Genomic DNA, 12,724 nt, shown 5'->3' on the forward strand with positions numbered 1-12,724 from the left:
TGTGTCATTTCACCTTTTCAGAGTTCCCCCAACCCCCCCCCCCCCCCCCCTTTAAAGCAAATACCCTACAACAGGTCACACAGGTAGGCATCCAGACAGGTCTTGAATATCTTCACAAAAGGAGACCCCCCAACCTCTCTGGGCAGCCTGTTCCAGTGCTCCATCACCCTTACTGTAAAGGTGTTCTTCCGCATGTTAGTACAGAACTTCCAGTGTTCAATTTTTAGGCCATTAGTCCTTGTCTTATCTCTGCACACCACTAAGAAGAGCCTGCCTCATCCATTTGCCTCCCACCTCCCTTTAGATATTTATAAACCTTTATCAGGTCTCCCCTCACTCTTTTCCCCAGGCTGAACAGACCCAGGTGACTCAGCCTTCCCTCATACAGGAGATGCTCCAGGCCCTTTATCATCTTTGTGGCCCTCTGCTGGACTCCTTCTAGGAGATCCCTGTCTTTTTAGGACTGGGGAGCCCAGAACTGGACACAGCGGTCTAAATGTGGCCTCACCAGGGCACAATAGAAGGGGAGGATCACCTCCCTTGACCTGCTGGCCACGTTCTTTCCTCCTCCTGTTCTCTGAAGTGCATGACCAAGGTCACCCCCTTCTCACTTAGCGTCCTTTCTTTGCCAGCCTCATCTCTCTCTGTTCAGTTCACACTCCCAGCTCCCGCAGCAACCTTCCCACCACATCTCCTGTCTTTTTATGACCCCAAATTCACCACAGCCCATGTTTCCAAGCTGTTACGTCCTAACAGGTAGTATATGAATAAAGAGTGGCTGAGAGAACTCAAGAAGAAAAGGATGCCAAACTTTTCTTGAAACACCAGCCTATTGGCCTCAAATCGGCCGTATTTCTCCCTGTTGTATCTCACCGTAAGTTCTCACTGCTTCTTTAGCTCCATACAAAATGCTGGCTTAAGTATTGTGGTGCTCAAAGGAGGCACAACCTCCTGCAATAGGTTTACCTCCTGCCACCAAGTAACATGGAATCTTTGTGTTTACACCAGTGACATCTACACTGCTTGTACTCTGTTCCTAGGCTGCATCTCAAGAGCGCTGCCTCAAAAAACTGCTGTAAAGTGAGAAGAGGGTGGAGGATGCAGAAGAGAAATCTGTCCTTGCCCAGGATAATTCCAGCTATGGTAAGAGAGGGTTTGCAAGCTAAAAGCCTTGGGCTGCAGTGTAATGCAGTGTAATGCAGTCCTGGGCTGATGCTGTGATACCTCAACCCCGCATGCAGAACAAGGGGATTGGCACATCCACGTGGGCACAGTCACGTCAGTGCGTGGAAGCAGAGGCAGCTGGTGACGTGGTGTCAAGAAATGCTTCTTACTGATATCCTCAAAATGAGGAGGAAGGGGGAAAACTGAAATATCGGAGTTGAAATATATGAAGTACTTAAAGAAGAGATGCGGGGGTGGGCAGATGATTTTGCTTTTTAAGAAATGAAGCTTTTAAAAGGTCTTTTAATAAATGACCTGCTTTTCAAGTATATTAAGCTTTTATGAAATTAGTCTTGCCATTCTGAACTGTAAAAGCTTTGCTACTCAGCACTGAGCATTTCGAAATGCACTGGCAGTGTTTTGGAGTGGCTTCAGCAGTGGGATAAAGGAGTGCTTTAGCTGAACTTACGAAGAAGTTTGGTAGGATGTGGGTTTTGTTCCTTATAGATCTTTTTCGGGTGGGGGGAGAGAAAATTAACATCACCTGATTTATTTGCACTGACCTGCAAACAAGGCTTGGGAGCGCAGATTTAACTGAGGTGTATAAACGCATGAAAATGATGGTATTAGGTTTTGGCAAAAGCTTCATTTTTCTGTTCATGTCTTGCATATCTTGGAGGATATCAGCTTAAACATATCTGGCACAAAACTAACACGTCCCCCTGAAAAAAAACTGTTAGTTTACGGATTTGAGTCCATCTGCTGAGGGTTTTTTTTTGTGCTGGAGGGCTCTGACCGAGGTCGTAGCACCATGCATTTCCCAGGGTTTTGTCTCTAGTGTATTCAGCAAATGGGGCCTTTCAAACCCTGTGTTACAGACTGAGTGAAAACATGAGATTTATGTCAGTATATGCTCCAGCATTCTGAATTCTGGAGGCAGAGAGCAGGCAAGAAAATGATATACTAAATGATATATATTAATGATTTATAAAATGATATGACCTGGATAGACTGGATCGATGGGCCAAGGTAAACTCTATGAGTTTCAATAGGGCCAAGGGAGAATATGCCCTACAAGGAGAGACTGAAGGAACTGGGGCTGTTTAGTGTGGGGAAGAGGAGGCTGAGGGGAGACCTTATTGCTCTTTTCCAATATCTGAAAGGTGCCTACAGTGAGAGTGGGATTGGTCTCTTCTCACTGGTGACAGGTGACAGGATGAGGGGAATGGCCTCAAGTTGCACCAGGGTAAGTTTAGGTTGGATATCAGGAAAAACTTCTTTACAGAAAGGGTTGTTAAGCGCTGGAATAGGCTCCCCAGGGAGGTGGTTGAGTCACCATCCCTGGATGTGTTTAAAAACCGTTTGGATGTGGTGTTCAGGGACATGATTTAGCGGAGGGTTGTTAGAGTTAGGGTACTATGGTTAGGTCATGGTTGGACTCGATGATCTTTAAAGTCTTTTCCAACCTGAGTGATTCTATGATTCTATGATTCTCTCTCTATATATATCCGTTATTGTTTCCTAATGATATTGCAGGGTTGACTTCTTTTCTCCAAATGCTCTATAGCGAAAAAGAGGTGAAGAAGTTAAAAACCTTGCAGGTTTTCCCTGCGGTGGCATGAGGAATCATTAAAATATGGCTGTGTGCCGGGAAAACCATGAAAAAACAGAATTCTGGTCTCACTGAAGACAGTGGGAATTTTATGACTGATGGTAAGTGATCAGTCAGTAAGTAAGCAGGCAGGTTTTCACCCACTGTCAGAGCATAATATTTTACCCTATTTGGGAATGTTTTATTTTTCCTTACTGCAAATCTTGTGCATTGTTTTTCTTCTGCTGCTTCACCCATTCAAGTGCATGGATCTTACCAGAATGGTGTGCAATGGCCACCAAAAGAGGCCACTGCAGACCCCTGGGACACGGCTGGAAAGGGTGCAGTGGGCACAGCCCTTACAGTCCCACAGTAGGAAGCAACTACATGGTCATAGTCTCATCCTGTGCCATGGAAGGAGAAGACCACTGGGTCTGACTAGAAGTGATGGAGCTCCCCAAATAAAGTTCCTTCTGCTCAATGTACCGAGAAAGTTGCTGCACCACTCAGACCTCTGATGAGGGCCACGTGGGCTGCCTGACAGTCCCCTAGAAGTGTTCTCATACATGTAGCTGCACGTGCCACACCCAGACTACTGCAGTTACTTTTGCTGTATTTCAATCCTGAATATTTTTATAATGTTCTGCACTGACCAATCTTAATAAAAAATATTATTTCTACAGGATGTAGGCCTGTGAAGAGGTGCAGCTTAGCAGTAGTGTCAGAAACAATCAGGACCTACTTGCTCAGCACACAATGCCTCTCCTTACATAAATGTAGCACTCTCTGTTCTCAGTTTTTACTGGACTGCAAATGACTGTCTTATGGAAACACTGAGGACAAATGAATCATCATGAATATTCATGTCAAGCCTCTGGGATGCCCTTTTGCTCATCTCTGAACACCAATGTGGCGTTTCAGGAGCAATGCATGACTAGGTACTATTTTCAAACAAATTCAACTTACCAGGAATCATGTTTAAGTAATAATTTGCAAAGAGTCAGCTACGATATCAAAAGCCTTTCTGGGAGGTTACTGAGGCTCATCTCTGAACCTGAGGCACTGGAACAGGTTGCCTAGAGAGGCAGTAGATGCCTTGTCCCTACAGACACTCATGGCCAGGCCAGACAGGGCTCTGAGCAACCTGATGTAGCTGTGGGTGTCCCTGTTCATTGCAGGGGAGTTGGTCTAGATGGCCTTTAAGGGTCCCTTCCGACTCAAACAATACTAAGATTCTCTGATTCTACAGTCTCTGAAATGTTCAGGGCAGACCGTGCTCCTTGGAGTTCACCGTTCAAGTGTGTTCTCTGCTCTGCAGTCATGTTCCTTCCAGCCCAACACTGCAAGGCCTCATCCTGTCAAATCCCCACCCCCGCAGCAGCACACAAAATCCTATGCTGCCAGGGCTTGGGGTCTGTAGGAATTAATGTACACAGGCACTTGTGGTGTGGAACTGGAGATTTTCCTGACAGGCTCATTGCCACACAGGTACCACAGAGATCTGATGCTCAGGGAATGCTGGGTTTGCAGGGGACTGCTGTGTGGACTGATGTGTAATGCCATGAAATTGTGGAGTGTGTTGAAAGCCTATGGAAACAGTTTTCCTGAAGATGTGTTTTGATGTTATTCTAAGTCAGAGAAAGCTCAAGAGGGACATGTGGCAGATATTGAGACTGCATATTTATGCTCTGCAATGTAGTCCTGGAGGTGGGGCTGCATCCTTTAGCATTCTGAGCAGAACTTACTGGCCTCTTTTAGAGAGACACTGATCCCAGGCTCCTTCAGAGCTCCTAGTGAAAACAAATCACCACTCTTTTTCAGGTCTACTCTATGTAGCACCTCAAACACCACCAATGAGCAGCATTTCCACAGCAGTGTGGTGGGCACCGGGGGAAATGGTTCACTCAGGAGCTCGATGACTGAGCTGTGTCCTCCTGTGTCCCTTCTTGCTTCTGCAGAGAAGTGCTTCTTGCTCCATATTTGCTGCATGTTTCATCATGGATATTTCTTTCCCAGATCCATGTTTTCAAGTCCACTCTGCAGGAGTTGAAGATCCCTTCTCCCAGATTTCGTCATTCTGACAATGAGTGCTGAAAACAGAAACTAGAGCTGCAGCAGTTTGCCAGTTCAGCTTGTACTTCAAATCCTTCTGACAGCAGCCTGGGTCTCCATTTTCTTTATGGCCAGCTCTATGAAACTCCTTCATGAAGCATAACACTAAAATTTGAGTTTTCTTGTTGCTTCTACTACTTTAATCTGAGGCCATTTGTGTTTCTTCCTTGAAACATTAAGACTTTGAGTTTCCTTAGGCTGAATCACTTATTTCTTTAGGCATCCGTTTCTACATACTTCCAAAGACAGCCCATTATTTGTTAACATTATGGCTCACGTAACTACTAAACTATATGCACATAGTTTGTCTGCTGGATTAAATATGCATTAGTGACCAGAATGAAGGAATAGTAAATATATGAGAAAATTTAGAAGTAAGTGTTTGAGAAGCAGTTTGGAGCAGTTCCATGCTATCTGAGCACTGCAGATGTGATGCGGGCTGCCCGCATTTGCAATGCACGGTAAAAATTATCAGAAGACTCTGATTAGCAAATGGAATGTGTAATGTGCTCCCAACAGGCCATTTTCCCATGAGAAACAACTCATTTTGAGCCCTGTTTATTTTCTAAAAGTGCATGATAGACATTGAGAAAAATTTCTGTGGAATGGGGGAAGAAAGCCACTCTCTCGAGTTAGAACCCCAAATCAAATGACTCAGTTGAAACATTTCTGCTTTATTTCTAGCAAAGAATTTGATTGACAAGGAAATTGAGAAAATACTCTTCACAATTGCCCCACTTCCCAGAGATGGGTCTCCTTCAAAAATGATATACAACAACTCCAGCCATGTGTGGTTACATCCTGTTGTCTAAAAGAATGCCTTTCGGTCTGTCTCAGCAGCTCCTGCTCCACCACTAATAGCTTACGTGGTCTGTAGGAGCAGGCCCTTCCCAAAGGGTGAAGGTGTTTTCTCACAAAACACTCTCTCTCTCTGAGGGACCAGTCTGCATCCATCTTGGAGAAAGTGGATTCCGCCTAAACCGGGTGGATCTCTGGAGCCTGGAAATTCATGGATCAGTGCCAACCTGTCCCATGACCAGGTTGCCTTGGTAGACTGTGCTCCAAGGCCATGCTCTTCAGCTGCCACTCACAGGTTCATAGGCCTACTCTGAGTTGGGCCCCTGAGGCCTACAGCTCTGTGGCAGCTCTCAAGAGAGCTTCCCCATCTCAATATAGGCATCTTTGTCTCCAAGAGACCTTTCAAAACTCTGAAAACAGACTTTTGAGACCTCAGTCTTTCTGGGGACAACTTCTCTTAGCACAGGGTTGCTTTTTGCAGCACAGCCACCGGTTGTTGCTTCAAGCTCATCTGTAAACCCAAACAGACATTTACAGCAGTTGTAGCCTCTCTTTTTTTTTTTTTTTTGGTAGTTCTATCCAAGAAAAATCTACAAAATGTGTTTTCTGTAGCAAAATGTAGGAAAATAATGAGGAAAGGTAGCTACTTGCCCTCTCCTCTTCTTTGACTCTCCAGGAACGCTCACGCTACTGAATATGTATCTCCCCATACCAGATGTTGTAAAATATGTACATTTTTGTCACATTAAAGCCAATGAAGCTCTAAATAAAGCAGGCTGGTGAATTTCCTTTTTACAGACCAGTTTTTGGATGGCAAGGTAGGTGACTTCTGAAGCTGCACGTCAGCAGCCCTGAGGAATGGGATTGCCTGATTGCCTTCTCAAACAAAAGGCCACCTTGGAACGTGACAGAGAGCATCAAAATGCTGCATTACGACGTGGCGGTCAGCCTGGCCAGCATTTGAACAGGAGACTCTTTTGGGATACTGAGACACCAGGTGAAATGTCTCTGACAATTCAGTATGTGCACTGAGATTGTGTTTTCAGAGTGCCAAACTGCAGCAACGTGGATTTGGGTTGCTGAGGTCCCAATATTTTTCTGACCACTTCTGCACAGTGAACAAGCTGTACCCTTGCTACAAAAAAAATGATGTCATTCCTTTGCTTTGGAAAGCTTATCTGTTGCCTCTTTCACTTAATCTATTATCTCTCACTGTATTAAAATCTTCTCCTCAGTACTCTCTGGCCTTGTGGCAGTGATTTCTGCCACGTGCTTTGTATGTTCATTTTGACATCGAGTCCTTCTCAGTGACAGGCTATAAAAAAAACACACCGAATCATTATTTCCAAGAAGCCCTCTGCAGCTGAAAATCATCAGCGACAATTCTCTATTCATCTAATCCCCGACTTCAAGATATCATCAGATCAAAGCCAACCACTCAGCTACATCGTACTGGGTATTTTCATTTCCAAAGGAAATACTGCAACTTGCAGAGCAGAAAATCCCCTGTATCTTTCTGTAAAGTACCACAGATTGAGACACACTTATGGCTGCGAAAGGAGGGGAAAGAAGATAAACTTCCAACCCACTGCAGAAATGGGACTCCTGCCCTTTCTGGCATAGAGCCTCTGCTTTCTTCCAGGAATTATAATAAAAACTTGCTTTAAAAAGCAGTTTGACTTTAAACAGTGCTTTTGATAAATGCAGCATTATCACCCCAGGTACAAATTTCAATCGGTGGAAAGTTATATGCCACTGTCGGATGTGAACTCCAGAAATTCGTTTCAGCTGAGTGAGTTTTGTTACGCTTTTTTTGTTTTCTACATGTAAACAGACACATTGATTTTTCAGGCCACGTGAGATCACCGTAATTGTTTTTTTCTGACTTTCTCTGTAACACCAATTATAACCAGGCATGAATTAATTCCTCTTTGAATTACAGGCTGTATTTCAGTCGAGAGAGCCTATTTTGATTTAAACAAAGGCAGTGATGGAGAATGCAGGATGACATTTACTAAATCATTTCAGTAGTTAATAAACCCTGCTTAGAAAAAATATAATCTCCTTTCTGCTTCCTGTCCCGAATTCAAACAGCCTCCCCAGGATGCTGCTATACTTTTGTTTTTCTAGGTTGAAGAGCCCATTACCTGGGTTTTGTTCCCTGTGTAGGTGCAGGCCATGATGATGCCTGACCTCTTCCTGGGCAGACTCAACAGACCTCGTATGAATAGGTTTTCATTTCACCTGCTTCAGGGAGCCCCAGCAGAACTGAGTAGCACTGTTCAAGAGAAAGTCTATTATCCATGCATAAGGCACTGACACAGTCCTAACGGTTTTGTCTTTGTGCAGCTATTGCACGTACTTAAGCAGTGGTCAAGCTTTATGGGCCATATGAAGTAAATTACTCCTTGCATCCCAACCACAGCTTCTTGCTCCTTCCTGCCATTTATGGGGCAGTGTCAGCATGTCTGCCACCACCACGTGTGTCCTCTCCCTAACCTATGTCAGTCACAATAATCTAGGTCAAAAAACCAACCCACAAAACAACAACTAAAAAGCAACAACAGAACAACACGTTGTACAGAGCGTTAAAAGCTAATCTAGATGATGGTGACGGAATGGGGATAGAGAGTGATGATGTGAGCAGTTTTACTGGGTCAGCTGCAGTCAGCGTTTGGGCTCAGCCAAAACTTCTCCTCACAATGTTCTGCATTAAGCACGTTTCCCTTCAACAACCCTCATTAGCCACCATTTTTTTCTCACAGTATTTATATCTGATGTGTTCTTTGGATTTGTTGACAACAAACCTCACCAGGCGTCATTCTGCCCACATGCCTTATGTTGGAACCCATGGCTTTCGTTGTGCTTTCTGGTCACTCTGGAGGAACCAAAATCATTTTGCTTCATCTTCAGATTTTTAAAATTCTTTTATCCATTCATTAAAAAAACCAAAAACCACACACACACACAAATCCACCACCACATGATTCTTTGATGTTTTTAGGCAATCACCATTTCTTAAGATTGATGATCTATTTTTAATATTCTTTTACAACTTTCTCCTTCATTGAACTATTTTGTCAAATTTTTGTCCTATTTTGTCCTATTTTGTCCTTGTCAAATTCTTGTGGGGGTTTCCAGTGGTTCATCTGTGGGATGTGCTGTGATCTGTAACCCTTGATGCTGCCAGTCCAGGAGCTGGCAGGGCTCGTTGAGAGGGCTTTAAGATAGGTATAAGTTGCACCAGGGGATATTCAAGTTGGACATTAGGAAATATTTATTCTCTGAGAGAGTGGTCAGGCACTGGAATGGGCTGCCCAGGGAGGTGGCAGAGTCACCATCCCTGGAGATGTTCAAGAAACGTTTAGATGTTGTACTGGGGGACATGGGTTAGTAGGAACTATTGGTGATAGCTGGATGTTTGGACTGGATGATCTTAGAGGTCTTTTCCAACCTTGGTGACTCTATGCTGCCTTCAGAGGTCATTTAAATCAAGGTATGGTGTTCATCAGTCTCCTTTCAGCAAGTGGGATCGTTACTTTCTCCTTGTAGCTCCCTTTTCTTTACAGTTTCTTCAGAACTGGAGCCCTAACGTCAAGGTTCAGAGCATAAGCTTTTAGGAGAGGTCATAAAGAACTCTTAGAAAGACCCGTGTCATGTGTTACCGTACCAGAACTGTTAATACAGTGTCTTCACCATCCTTTTGCCATCACATGAAATATAGAGAGAATTAACTGGAAAGAATGACGTTTCATTATTGTTTATTTATTTTTTTAATTTCGTCAGTTACCCAATTAGCACATAGGTCTGTCAACAGCTGCTGGCTTTGCCAAACAACTCTTGATCTCCAAGTTCTTTGGGATTTACCTGCACGCTCATCACAAGCTCTCAAACTTTGGGTCTGCTCAGGATTTCTCACCGCAACAAAGTACAAGAGTAATATCAACACTGCCCATTTAAGTCAACAAGATGGATTTTGGATTGTGTTTACAGATGTTAAGCCAAACATAAATGTTTTTGGAAACCTCAGGAATGCAAATGTGAGTTTAGAGCTGGAAAAGATTAGAAACCTCACCTGTAACAGGTGCTACTACATTTTCAGTGTTTTATAAAAACAAATTAACCTTTGTTTTGACTTTGTTATGAAATGTGATGTGACTACTTTTGAGTTTAAACATACTATGCTTTAAGTCAGCAATTGGTTTATGTCTGTAATTGCTAATCTTTCAGGCAGCATTTATTAAAAAGAAATTAAGTTATTCCAAACTCTGGTGATCTTATGACCATATAGATCAATATAAATCACAGTTAATTAAGCTCTTTGTCACTTAGGTTTTCAATATAAACTGCATTGCAGCATTGCAAAAAGTAATAACCATACCTCTTTGTACCAATTAGTCATATCTAAACAGAATTCGGGTTATAACAACAGAGGCTGAAAACTAGACTTTATTTAAGCTGCTTGCCACACAGGGATGATGATATAATGGTGTAAGCTGATAATGTTTAACTGCACAAAAAAAAAATTAGAAATATGAGCAGGGTTTGAAAAAAAGTAAAAAAACCCACATACTGCACCACCCTCCCCCAAATATCCAAATGAAAACTACTTTTGAATCTTTGTTTCCTTTCCAATTGCTATCTGAGTTTTTACAGGGTATAATTCTGGCTGCACTGAGCAAAATCCCTCAGCCGGTTAAGACTGCAGGTAATGCTCAAGATGGCCAAGCCAAAATGTGCAAAAAAACATATTGTCTGGGCCACTTGTTTTCTTTCAGAAAAGAACTGCCCATTAATACATTTCTCATTAATTGGCACTAATACTCCTCTTAAAGATTTCAATATTGAAACAAGATAGAATTTACCAATATGCAATTTCTTGAAATTTACCCCAGTGACCCTCTCAATCACTGTCTGCTTCTCTTGCTGTAGGCAGTTTGCACTATTCAGCAACACTTCTAGATGGCAGTAAATGTGACGTAATGCATATGTGGAGGATCTTTCAGGCTTGGCCAGCCTGAACTCAGCTGGATGCCTTCTGCTCATCCCAAGGTACATACTGGCTCGTCTGGAGTCAGTGAAATTCTGCTAGTGATTTCAGAGGAACTGGAATTCTGTCTGTCAAATGTCTTTAGACTCTGTGCTTTGTAGAGCACACTGGCATCTTCATACAGAAAGCATCTGTTGCAAGTAATACAGTCAAGAGAAGTGCAGTGAAAACTATTTCTTTATGTAATTTTGTAATGTCATAACACACTATGTTATCTCTTTGCTTCTTACCTTCTCTGTAACGTAGGGAAAGAGTAAATATTACTAAATCACGTGACACAGGAAGAGAGAAGAAAGCTTTATGATGCACACTCCCCTTGTGATGTCCAGCAAAAAGGTAAATCTTGATGTTGAGCCAGCAATGTGCCCTTGCTGCCCAGAAAACCAACCATATCCTGGGCTGCATCAAAAGAAATGTGGCCAGCAGGGCAAGGAAGGTGATCCTGTCCCTCTGCTCTGCACTGGTGAGGCCTTACTTGGAGTACTGCGTCCAGATGTGGAGTCCTCAGTACAGGAGAGATGTGGACCTGTTGGAGCACATCCAGAGGAGGGCCACCAAAATGATCCAATGGGCAGAACACCTCCAATATGAGGACAGGCTGAGAGAGCTGGGGCTGTTCAGCTTGGGAAGAGAAGGCTGTGAGGTGACCTGGTAGCAGCCTTTCAGTATCTAAAGGGAGGCTATAAGAAAGAAGGGCACAGACTCTTTAGCAGGGTCTGTGGTGATAGGACAGAGGGAAATGGTTTCAAACTAAAAGAGGGGAGAATTATTGGATATATTAAAAAAAGGTTGTTACAATCAGAGTGGTTAGGCACTTGCACAGGTTGCCCAGAGAAATGGTGGATGCCCCATCCATGGAGACATTCAAGGTCAGACTGTACTAGGCTCTGAGCAATCTGACATAGCTGTAGATGTCCCTGTTCATAGCAGGGGTATTGGACCAGATGGCCTTTAAAGGTCCCTTCCAGCTCAAACAATTCTATCATTCTAGGTTCAGTGTTGGTCTGCAGCCCAGCCCCTGTCCAGCACCTGCTGCTAGACCCTCTCTAGGGCCCTGAATAAACACCTCATCCTGGTCTGTGTAGCTCCATTAATCATTTATGAGGCTGGATTGGCCTGTGAAGAAGTGCTTCTAGGCTGCTGAGTTCAAGCAATAGTGCAGTGCATAGGAATTACCCAGTGTAGTTGTTCCACAGTTCCAACCATCACTGCTTTATGTAACACATGGCTGGGAACCTCGCTCCTGTTGGTTTAATTGATTGACTGAAGAAGAAGCATGCAAACACAAGCTGATAACATGAACCACATCTACATTGGTGGTGGTGCATGCAGGGCAAGATTTCAGCATCTCACAAACCTTGTTTTACTCCTTTTCTTTTAAATGGAGGGAGAATAAACCCAAAGTTCAGTTTTCTTTCCCCTCACTTCTCTTATTTTTATTACATGTAACGTTTTTCCTTTATTATTTGTAGCACACATTCCTTTTATTTCTACTTCTAGACATTACATTTGGGCTTTTTCCCTTCCTGCTTCCCATGAGCAATGGTTCATCAGGCTCAGACCGGAGACATTCGCACACTCTGTATTTCAGATGGGAATTCTTCTTAATGATGGTTTCAAAACACTCAGTGGATGATTCCAATGAAAGGACAGCGGAATAGCGGGGACCCATCAAAAATCTGGAAACATTTCTAATTCTGCTGTGGCCATTTCTGGAACAGAATTCCCACTAAATCACCATGGCACTTAAATAAGTGAAAACTGCCCGATGGTTTCCCCTGAAACATTGCTGTTGAATGACACTGCCCCGAGGGGCTGGAAAAATTGAGAAGCATCCTGACATTACGAGCGCTTGCTGGGGATGATGGCTTTGGTAAAATTTGCTTGATGATAGCTCAGATTGTTAGCTGCTGCTCTGACATTACAGTTTGTATCGATACGTGGCATACAGCATGCAATTTCTTCATATGGAAGCTTTAGAAAACAGTAACTTCTGACGCAATCTCGAG

This window comes from Gallus gallus, chromosome 2 (genome assembly GCF_016699485.2).
Source record: "Gallus gallus isolate bGalGal1 chromosome 2, bGalGal1.mat.broiler.GRCg7b, whole genome shotgun sequence".
Taxonomy (NCBI): domain Eukaryota; kingdom Metazoa; phylum Chordata; class Aves; order Galliformes; family Phasianidae; genus Gallus; species Gallus gallus.